We start from the raw sequence: 12,410 nt of genomic DNA, 5'->3' as shown, positions 1-12,410 counted from the left end.
CCTCATAGTTTTCTCCACAGAGGAGGAGAGTGGCCACCTGCCACCACAACCCACGACTGTACAAAATTTAAAGCGACTGCTAAAAAAAAAGCCTTGTAGCCTTGACCTACCTATTAGTTCCCTAATAAATTATATTTTTTTAGAGTTCAACTCAACAAAGAGTTTCACTTTACACATTCACACACAAAGCAAAATATAACTAAAGTTATATTTTAACAGCAGGCCTATTTCAAAGAGAAAGAGACAAAGACCCCCATAATAGGCCCAAACTTTTAGTTTCCTTTTTTAATATTATCACTTGATTTAATAATTTGACTAGGCCCTACTTTTTTTCAACAATACAGTAGGATTTATCTTTTTTTGCATTAATGTCACAGTGATGTGGAAGGTAGACTACGAAAATGAATAATGGCAGCTGGCATGAACCACAGCATAATCATAGGCCTATAGCCTACTTTGATAGCTTATGGTGTGAGGATTAAAATGCATGCTTTAATGAGGATATACAAAAAGTAGACTATTTAAGTATCACACATACGGATGGCACGGTTGGCACATTAGGGCATTAGTCCACAAGTGAAGTTGAAGTCAATTGAAAAAAAACTCTTTAAAGACATGTTTCACAAAGCATTTCTGTTCTGCTAGTAAGTCGAGGCTAGATTATGCTATTTCAGTTGATGATGGCACTTGCTCCTCTTCAGTGATGTGGCGTAAATGTCCTTCGGGGTTAGCCGGGAGGTTGGTTTGTCAGGATCTATTTCTACAGCTGGAACACAAAGTAACATTCATGTTTGACATCTATATATCAATCAATCAATCTATCTGTCTATCTATCTAGCCTATCTATCTATCAATCTATCGATCCATCTATCTCTATCTATGTATCTAGCTATCTGCTATGTAGTCTATATCTATCAAACAACCTTCATTTCTAGCTATTGAGCACCTACCTGCTTCTTGGCCTGTGTCCTCATCAATCTGTGGGGTGGGGAGGGGGGCAGTGGATAATCAGACATTACAGGACGTGAGAGGAATCATGAAATGAGTGTCAATCATTCAGTTTAAAACAAATATTAGATCATTCTTAAAGGGGCACAAGGTAGGATGACGTCATTTGCGCGGTGCCCATGGCATGCCTGTCACAAGATCTACACCGTAATGAAAAAATGTTGTTCAAATAAACTCGCTGTGAGACTGTTTTTCATCACGGAATGCCAGCAGTTGATACAAGTCTGAATATGGTATGTAAAGCGATGTTTTCAAATGGAAAGTGTTTCCCATGACACTCTTCGGACAGCGCTGTCAAGAGTTGCATGTGGGGTTATCTGACAGCGGACCGTGGACATGGTCACGAGAGCCATCCTTCACTCACTAATGACTCGCATAAGCATCGGCTGACTGGGGACCGTGATTAATTAAACTTTTAATCCTATCTGGAGCCCCTTTAAGGTGCAGTTAGCAAGTTGATTTCTTACTAAACTGTTATGGGATTATGAAAATGCACTCATATCTGCATTTTCTAAAAAATCAAATTACAGTAATATATGTGTGTGGGTTTATTGGGTCAGAGGTGGGTCTGTGAAACATTTGTGAACATTTCAAGTGGGCCACGTGATGGAAAAGGTTGGGAATCCCAGCTTTAATGCAATATGATGTGCTCACCCTGACTTCCCCCACTTCTTGGTAAGTTCTGTCTGCATCTTCTGTGTTATAAGTAGAGAAAGAAAAAGTTTTCAAATCAACACATACAATATTTAGCCAGAAAACATACAATGGTGTGTAGGCTACCTATTAGTATGGCAATGATAAATGAATTCACATACTGACCGCAGTATTTCATGGCCAATTTTTTCTGTTCATTATGTAATAATTTACAGGAAAAGTTCATACACATCCTTGTGTGTAATTACAGCAGAAGGTGCTATTTGTTGCATAGTAATGAAGAAAAAAAGAATATCTGTGAAAGTAGTCAGCTAAATTAGGCCTACACAGACACCACACGTACATAAATAGTGTCATAAATATTTATAACTGTATTGTGTCATTTATAGTTACAACTGTATTGTCATAAATAGTTACAAATGTATTTCTGAAATAGCAGTGAGACATAGCAGACTATGTAATACAGCAGAAGGTGGCAATGCCTTGACCAGGTCAGAAAACAATGAACTACTGAGAATACTTTGTGTGTGCGTGCGTGGGTGCGTGGGTGCGTGCCTGCGTGCGTGTGCGTGCGTGTGTGTGCATACGTGTGTGTGTGTGTGTTCATCTGTCTGTGTTTATGTGAGGGTGGCCTACCATTGTAAACGTTCAGCACTAGTGAACTGGGTTGAGAAATCCTGACAAATAAAATAGAAATAATAATTAAAAAACTGACAAATATATTCTGATAACACAAACTGGTTACCAAATATTAGATCAGAATTTAGACTAAGAAGTTTATCAAATAGTCATGATACAGACATGCTTATGGCAGCATCTAGGTGAGGAGGTCTTCTCTCTCCAGTAGCTAGTGTATTTCAGGAACAAGAGGCAAAAAAGACAAAAATACATAATTATACAGATTGGGCACACACATACAGTATTTCACTATTTTGTATGTGATTGGCAGTTTCATTGCGTCTTTAAGGTCTTGTTAGTTTTGTCCACTGTCTTTGTATTTTTTTTTAACTTTAAACTCACTGCCTGCCACTCTTGACTCGCTGGAAGAGTCATTGTGTCTCAATGGGACCTTTCCTTGTTAAACAAGGGTTAAATATTAAAGAGAAAACACTAGGCATAAATAATAATTGTATAGTAAGCACACTAAAAATATAATATTCATAAAGGAAAAGCCAAGCCCAATATACGTATACCAACCTGTGTCACTGTCCCTGCCTGTGTCCCTACCATCCTGATCGCTTGGCACCTGAAGTTGTCTTGCAGAACAGACAAAGAAACAGTCAAAATACTTCTGCTAATTTTTAACGCTTTCATCCAGATGGGATCGCCTGCGATCCTGTTTACCATTTGCTGAAAAAGCTCGACTACATTATAACAACAGACGACATTGCATACATAACAAATTTAGACACGTTTTATTGTTGTATTACAATTTGGTGACATTAAGGTTACAACATAGGCTATACATGAAAGGGTCAAAGCCCAACATGACACTGAATAATCTCTCATAGAGATCTGCAGAGATGCCTGAGAGCTCCTACAAATTTACTTTGTAACTGAAAAAAGACAACGGTTATGCAAGCCTATTCATTGGTGGACCAGCACGCTCCGTCCCTTCAACCCCCCTGAATTGTTAAGCCCAATGGGAACTGCAATCGTCTCTAATAGTTAAATACAGAGAGATGTTTGAGTTCCTCCAAGCTCACTTCGTAACAGAAAATAAGACAAATGTAAAATCTGTTGTTTAACCCCTTAGCGCAGAGCCTATGTTATAATCTTACTGTCACCAAAATTAGGATAGGATAGGATAGGATGAGCCTTTATTGTCTCTTCTACAGAGAAATTTGGTATGGGCATAGAGAGTCTAAGTGTTAACACAAAGAACACATAGACAAACATAACACATAACACATCAACACATTAGACAAACATAAAAACACTTAACATGCAGGACTGGACCACAAATGTAGCCTACATCCAAACATGCACATATACACACAATTATATCATACAATAACCCCCCCACACACACACACACACACACACACACACAAACACACACAAATTGTAATGCCTATGTCTTAATCTGTTACTTAAAGCTGTCTGTAATGTCATAGCAATGTTGTTATGGTGTATTGAGTATGTCCAGCAAATAGTGAATAGGCCCGTCGGTGACCCCATCTGCACAAAGATGCTACTTAGTGAGGTACGCTATTTTGAGGGATATTTAGCTTACCTTCTACAGCTCTGGAATAATGGTCCTGCAAGCACACAGAGTAACACACTGTAACCTGGCACGTATGATCAGAGGTAAAAGTGAAAGTAAATCCCTGGTGTCAGTACTACACTGGCACATTATATTACATAGTGCTTACACAATTTAGTCCTCTGTACCAAATGAGGTAGATAAACTTTGTTGTTACTGAAAAACACTGAAATAACACCTAACAAGAACCCAACAAAAAATTGATCAAGGCACAACAGAGCATTTTCGTGTTTAACAACAGACATTTGCTGACACAGTGGGGAAACTGCATGCGCAAAACTCGTCACATGACAAAAGTGGTTTCCTGCGGCATTGAGGACCATGACTTTAACTACCTAAGGCGTCGTACCTCAACGCAGAATGCATTTTTTTGCAATTGCGTGAAATAAATACGCCCTTTGCATGAGGACAGTCTGCCTATGCTGACCTACCCAGTTCCCAGCCCAGAAGGCCTAGCAGCAGCAGACACAGCAGTAGACACAGAGACACACACACTCCAGACAGCCGTGATGGTCCAGGTGGGGTGACAGATTCTTCTGAAAAATACACACGCATCACGCATCACGCACGCACGCACGCACGCACGCTTTTTCCCCCCTTTTTTTGTACAACAAGCTGTATACATCGCCCCGTAATGCATGCCGTACTATCTGAGGCACACTGTGGTCATTTAAAGGTTAAAGGGCAACTCCTGCCAATTTCAATGTGCTGTTGTATTGCTCACGCTACCTTTGACTTGTCAGTACCCGGTGACGCAGCATTTTTTGGACTAGCCCTTTCCGAGATATGAGCTATTCTAATGGGGGCAACTTTTGTTTACATTTTTTTTTTAAATGAGCATAGGCCTACTCCAAATATTTTTCCAAAAGGTATCGCTGTTTGCTAGTTGTCTGCTGATGTTGCATAACCTTTTGGATGTTTTTGGGAATAAATAAAAATGTTTTTTTGAAATGTAAACAAAAGTTGCCCCCATTAGAATAGCTCATATCTCGGAAAGGGCTGAGCCGAAAAATGCGGCGTCACCGGGCACTGACAAGTCAAGGGTAGCAACAGCACATTGAAATTGGCAGGAGTTGCCCTTTAATAACCATAGCACTACTCCACTAGGATATAACACAGGGCCTTTAGTAATGCACTATGACTCGGTCATTGCCACTCTGGTAACAACAACTTTATAAGAACGGTGTGTTTTAACAGGTTAGTACATTAAAAACAAACTTATAGCAGGGGTCACAGCTTAGTAGTGCATTTTGAATTTGCACATGACATGCTCAATACCTTCATCCCAAATCTCCTCATACACGAGAAGGGTCAATGTCTGATTTCCACAGGCTTCAGATTCAGTGGCAGCTAGCATCCGGTCCGACACCACACAGCTGTACCTACTCAGAGGCATAGAAATGTAGTCCACATTTACCTGTATATGGGCGTAGTTTATTAGCCTGGTTCCTAACAGACCTCAGTGTGTTTGAGCTCTAGAGCCCACTGGTGGCACTCAACACACAAGGAGGTCTGGAAGCATGCAGCAGGATTCCATTTCTGCACTTTTAAAAAAAATAAGCAAGCATTTACTGCTTCAATATCAAAGGCAGGTCGCATTGAGGAGTCACAGAACATATTATAGACCTATTGACACTTTTAGAGTCTAGTAGTGGAGCTCCTGAAGCTGCGCGGAACTATAGGTCGGGCAAGAGCCAGGCAAATAGTTTATGGGGTGCAGAGGCAACTCTAGGTTCATCAGGGGAACCTAGAGTCGCGAAATGTCAAAGGAGTGGACATTTGAAAGAAATTTGCCACTAGCAAAGTGTAAGATGTTATTCACCATCCATGCACTTGGGGTGACAAGATGAGCCTTTGATGGGGTGGATGGTGAGGACTTGTCCATACAACTTGTGTCCCCACCACGTAATAAGAAATATAATGAGAACCCAAACCCACACCACTGTAGGCCTACACTTAGGTGCTGGTTACATGTACTGTATGTGGACGTGTCTTACTGGGTTAAGTTATCGAAATGTATTCTCATATGTACCTGCCAGAGTCATTCCTGTATACTTTGTTATATTATATTATAGTATGTTATTGTTGTCATATGACATATATTTAATTTCATACCTGCCAGAGTCATTCTTGTTCACAGCTCTGAGGTGAAAGCTGCTCTGGTTCTCATTAGAGTCCCACATGTGGACGGCGATGATGACTTGGTCCCTACAGAGGTAGGCCAGCAGGAGACCATCCACACCTGCAGTGTAGGGAAGGATACTTTAAAAATGTAGTTTGTAATGTTATACAGTACATTGAATTAATCACAGGATATCTTAACATGTCAAACAGGAAAGTACCACCTTTTTATCCACTTATTTGAGCATAGCTGTAATTTGAAGAAGCAACTGTAAGGGAGTAGAGCCACTCGAAATGTGTAATCTAAATCTGGGTACATGTAATCAGTTACTCCCCAACACTGCACACCTGGAGAAACGTCTTCTGAGGAGCATCTCAAGGTCGTGTCATCTTCTGAAGAGCATCTCAAGGTCATGTCATCTTCTGAAGAGCATCTCAAGGTCACATGGGTACCAGATGGCACTGTGGACTCCACTGAGGTGATCCTGGCCTTGTGAAGGCTATCTGTATTACACATAGAGTAGATAGATAAAGAGATACATACTGCATCCAATTCCAATTTTGTTTATTTTCCATCCAGACTCATGTCCTGGATTGAACCCTGGACAGAGAAAGCGAAAATAAGAACAGTTAACAGAGATACAATTATCAAATAAATAGTATTTGGAGAACATGGAACAACAGGGTTGGAAAATAAATAATAATAATAAAATTCACATCAATCAGAAATCCTAGCCTTAAAAAAGAATAGTCTGAATGTTAAGTCACTTACCGAATACCTGGATGGAGATGGAGTTCTTCCCATGCCCTCTCACCTGGCTGGGGTGATATTTCATCCGGGAGAACACACAGCTGTAGTTTCCCGCCTGCTCTGTCCTCACGTTTCTCACCCTGAAGGTGGTGTCCAGGCTGCTGCTCTCCTCTCTGGCGACGGCGAGCCCGTCCTTACACAGGTAGACGTACACCTGTTCCTCCGGTTGCTTCAGGCCGAAGGTGCTGCACCTCACCTCCATGTCACCTCCTCTCCTCGCAGACGAGGGCCCGTACACCTGGGCAGGCACCACATCTGGGCATAGAAGCATTATATTATATTTAATTATATCATATTGGCACCACATCTGGCATGTTTTTGAAAGGCTTTCCTACTCTTGTTTGGGTCTCTACTGGGCTTATAAACACTCCATGCATGATAAAAGTTGGTGTACTTTTGTAGATTAGAATTTGACTTTGATTAGATTTGATTAGTTTCGATTTGATTAGATTAGATTATCCTGCATTGTATCTCCAGGAGAACATCTGTGTTGAGATGTGAGAGTGAGATTCACAATTAACACCAGATCAACACAACAGAGAGGATTTGTAAGCACCTGTTCACACATAGCCTACACTGACCAAGCTGACACTACTGTATATTTTAAAGCAAACTATAGTTAATTTATTGAACAGGATGTTGGTTACAACAATGTGGGGATAGGTTTGGCTACAGATGAAATCAGAAGGAGTATACATTTTCAAGGCATAACATTGTAAAACGACTATATAAAATATGCTGCAAAAAAGACCAGCATCTGGACATATAAAGCCATGTTCACATTTACAGATGTGTTTCATGAAGAACATGTTCATGAAAAATCGACTTTTACCTGTGCTCTGCCCAGACAAATTAGTCGTCAGAATCACTGGAAACAAATGAAATGGTGATCAGAAATTTACTTTGAGCCTACATATGTCTGTAAAGTTTCTCATTCAGATCATTTTATTGAAAGAGTTTAGTTGTAAACTGGACGTTTAAGCTTACAACTGAACTCATATGTAGACAATACTATAACTACATGTATACACAGGCCTAGACTATATTTGTGAGGAAAAAAACACATTCTGTAGTATTTTTACTTACACAGCATGCAGAGAATGGACTTCATTGTGTGAGTTGCTTCTACTCTTTGCTGTTGAAGCAGGAAGACTACTGTACTTCAGATACAGTACACAGCTTGAAAGATGAGCAATCAGGGCTGGCCTGGGACCAAAAAAACGGACCTTTTTGGCCTTTAGACCAGCCTCTCACACAGCCCCCCATTTTTTTCAATGAAATTATAATTGGCTGAGTTCATTGTCTCTCTTACAGATGAACCAATGGGCTTCCAAATCTAAATGGTGGGCCGGTCTCTACGGGGAAAAAACAGAAATAAAACAAAAACAAAACCAGCATCGGCCCATGAGGACAGTAGGACAGATGAACAGTCCAGCTCTGGTGCAAACGGGGGTGGGGGGTATTGGGGGGGCCTTTCAGATGAGTTTGTCCAGGTCAAACCTTGATGGCCATAATCCATGACCATATGCTATCTGGCCAGTGGCTCACTTACACACACGCACGCACGCACGGAAGCATGCACGCACGCACGCACATACACGCGCGCACAAACACACACGCACGCATGCACGCACACACACACGCATGCATGCACGCACGCACGCACGCACACACACACACACACACACACGCATTGACATACCATAGGCCTCTGAGAATTGCTATGGGCTGTGTGTTGGCTACTGTAGGCCTAACTCTCTGTTTGACCGACCTGCAACAGCACAGAGTGGGTGTTATTGTGGCTGTTCACGCTGTGTTTTATTTTTATTCAGTCGTGGTGGCCATTGTTCTCTGGTCTGATGCATCAGCCTCTTACACTTCATCAAATCAAGTCAAGTCAAGTCAGCTTTCATTGTCAGTTTCTTTACATGCACAGGTCATACAAGGACATTTCTCTCGCTATACCATGCCAGGACATAGACATACACAGGACTGATATTTACAGACTAAGAGTGCAAGACAGGACAAGTAACAGCGGTGAACCAATGAAGTGATGCAGTAATGAATAACAACCAAACATTTACGTTATATTGATTGGTAATAGTGGATTGACCGACAAACCTGTAACAATAAAGTGTTGAAGTGATGAATAAAAACTTATATAAAGAAAAATAGAAAACAAATTGTAATGGTAATATGCAAAAAAATCTTGTAAAAATATTATCTAATCTAATCTAATCTTGTACAAAAATTATATAGGTCTAGTTGCCAGAGTGAAATGACAGTGAGCGGAGGCACTAAGCTGTGCTAGTCACGATAGTTCTTCTTCGCATCTAGAATGACCTTTTAACTGTTGTCAAGATGCAGTAAATTCAGAATGATGCCCTCCCTATCCATCTTTGTTCTCTTTTGCTAAAATATGTTCAGTTTGTGAAAGACTTCTCTGTTCATTGACATTCTTTTACACATTAAGGCAAGTGCATGATATTACAGACACAGATACAGTCGTTCAGTTTGTAACAGTTACCAATCACAACATGATGTAATGCCAAACTGCTGTGCTGTTTATAACAACATATTTATAATATACTGTAGGCTCTGTGTTAAGAGACTCAAATTCAAACTATGAGAAACTTGGACGTGGGTGTTGGGTGAGTATCCAGAGAAATGAATACATGTAACGAAACCCCCTAAATATTTACAACAAATGCATTAGTTACAAAAGTAAATAGATAGGTTACCATAGCACCCATCGCCTGTGAACTTAACATACCTGTATTTCATACCAGTTCCTGTCAGTTGTAGTATGTAGATTCTGTGACTTTGTGTGTGTGTGTGTGTGTGTGTGTGTACGTATGTATAAGTTTGCCACTAGATGACAGCATTGCACAAACTACAAACCCCAACTCCGGTGAAGTTGGGACGTTTGGTAAACAGTGAATAAAATCAAAATGCTATCATTTTCAAAACATTCAATCTATTCATTAGATGGAGAATAGTGAAAAGACAACATATTAAGTGTTAAAACCGAGAAAAAATATTGTTTTGGGGGACATATGTACTCATTTCTAATTTGATAAATCCAACACGTCTCAAAAGAGTTGGGATGGGGACAATAAATGGCAGCAAATGTCGAGGAAGACTAAAAACAAAACAAAAGACAACACTTAACAGTTAAATACATTAACTGATGAGATGATTTTATATAAAAAACAGTGTTAATTCCTATCTTGGACATGATTTCACCAGCTTAAATGGTGGGTGTATTCCTTGTCATGTTTTGCAATGTTTTCCTTTCTGTAGTGCTTACAGTGTGACAGGTCTTGACCAAAAGCCCACCATTTTATCACCTGCTGGTCCTTATGATGGAGCCAAACTGTTAAAACATAGTAGAGGATGCAATTTGACCTTACTATGTGGCAGTAATCGAAGATCTCCCTTCAAAATATAATGCATGAGTGGCTTTTCATGCTGTTTAAAACCCATTTATACCATTCAGCACTGTATTTAACTCTACAGATGAGTGAGAACATCTTAACCAATGCACTACTGCACCCGCATGCCATCATGGAGGCTGACTTTTGAAGTTAGCACTAACACAAGTCGGATGGTCCATTTTCACTGTAGCACAGGATGTGCAATGCTCTATTGTCAAAAAGAATGGACTTCTACAACTTCTGCTGACTTCTGTAAGCAAAGGACAGTTTCCCATGTCTTCTGGGTCTATTTCAAGTGAGCTCAGGTGCTTAGGAGAATGTTACACCCCTGTATCATTTGCACGCATTAAGCATTCTTAATATGGTCAATTTTCAGAGTGCTAGAGTGAGACTACAGCCAATATATATTTCATGATGTCATGAACCTATACAATGATTTTAGTAACAAAAATATGTCTTATATACACTCATTCGTGGTAAATCAAAGGGAATTAAAAAATGTATGTAATAACTATGGTAATTATTCCCTTTGCATCTTTAATTCTGAGTGACTCAGCCTCTCTGTGATGATCTTATACCTGGACACGTATATTGTCCGTCAGTACAATTCATTTTGAAATGTTCTTCTTTGTTGTTTTATCTTATTTGGATGTTTACTAGGTTTCACTGATCCCCGTCCCAACTTATTTGAGACGAGTTGGATTTATCAAATTAGAAATGAGTACATATGTCCCCCAAAACAATTTTTTTTCTCGGTTTTAACACTTAATATGTTGTCTTTTCACTATTCTCCATCTAATGAATAGATTGAATGTTTTGAAAATGATAGCATTTTGATTTTATTCACCGTTTACCAAACGTCCCAACTTCATCGGAGTTGGGGTTTGTACATGTGAAGTGAAAGCCTGATTGGGAATCCCCAACTCCTATTGTCATTGTGATACAGTACTCCAGAGTGGCCACAGTGTTCACTGCACACTGCACACAACAAAATTGTGCCTCATCCATGCAAGAGGGCAAATTTATAAGTCACTGAATGACTTGGGCCCTAAATATATTGTAAATATGCTTGAGCTATATCATCCTTATAGATGTCTTAGGTCTTCAGAATCTCATCTACTGGTGGTGCCTAGGGTCAGGTCTAAACAGGGTGAATTGGCATTTAGTCATTATGCTGAAAAATGCTGGAACCAACTTCCTGTCCAAATTAGAACTGCCCCTTTATTCTCATCTGCCTTTGGTGACAATTAATTACACACTATATATAACACAATATAGTTTTATCTTCTCTTTTCTCTATTCTTAATCACACTGAATGACATTATGTATGATAATGTGCTATATAAATATTTTTGATTGATCGATTGATTGATAGGGGTGTACAAGCATCTTCTGAATTTGGACCCCATTACATTGTATGAATAGAGGTGATGGCCCTGTCAGATAATACAGGCTACTACTACTACAATTTGGTTCATTGTAACTCCCTCAAATGTGTGTGCACCTTTATCCAAATCACTGAAGTTACTGTCATTCTTTCATGTTTTTTCCTTGCCAGGTTGTGCCAGGTATTGTAATAACCTTGTCTGCCTGTCATGCCTTTGCACCGCCTGCAGGTGGCACCAAACAACAAACTTGGTTTTATTGGGTGATGAAGTACCAGCTGTCCCCTCTCCTCCTCCATGTCAGAAGTAGCCTACCCTGAGCATGGTAAGGTTGCATTGCTCCCTTGAGTCACCAGTTGGTTAGTTAGGTTTCTAACTACCGGTACCTAACTTACAGTTGGGATTTCCCCTTGCATTGCACTAGTAAGGCAGAAATGCACGTTTTTGTGTGTGTGTGTGTGTGTGCACTATACGTTGTGTCATAATGACAATGGGAATTTCTTAATTCTGAGTCTTTCACTCATTTACGGCAGCATATTTTTAATATATATATATATATATATATATATATACACGTGTATATATACACTGTGTGTAGAATTATTAGGCAAACATGTGTTTTGACCATATTGTCCATATTATGCATATTTTCCGCCACCAACCTTTATGAACATGAAAACCTATTGGATTTAAGCATTCCAGATGATGCATATGTGTATAATAAGATG

Source organism: Engraulis encrasicolus, chromosome 23, assembly GCF_034702125.1.
Source record: "Engraulis encrasicolus isolate BLACKSEA-1 chromosome 23, IST_EnEncr_1.0, whole genome shotgun sequence".
In the NCBI taxonomy this organism is placed as follows: domain Eukaryota; kingdom Metazoa; phylum Chordata; class Actinopteri; order Clupeiformes; family Engraulidae; genus Engraulis; species Engraulis encrasicolus.
This window is presented reverse-complemented; position numbering follows the sequence as displayed.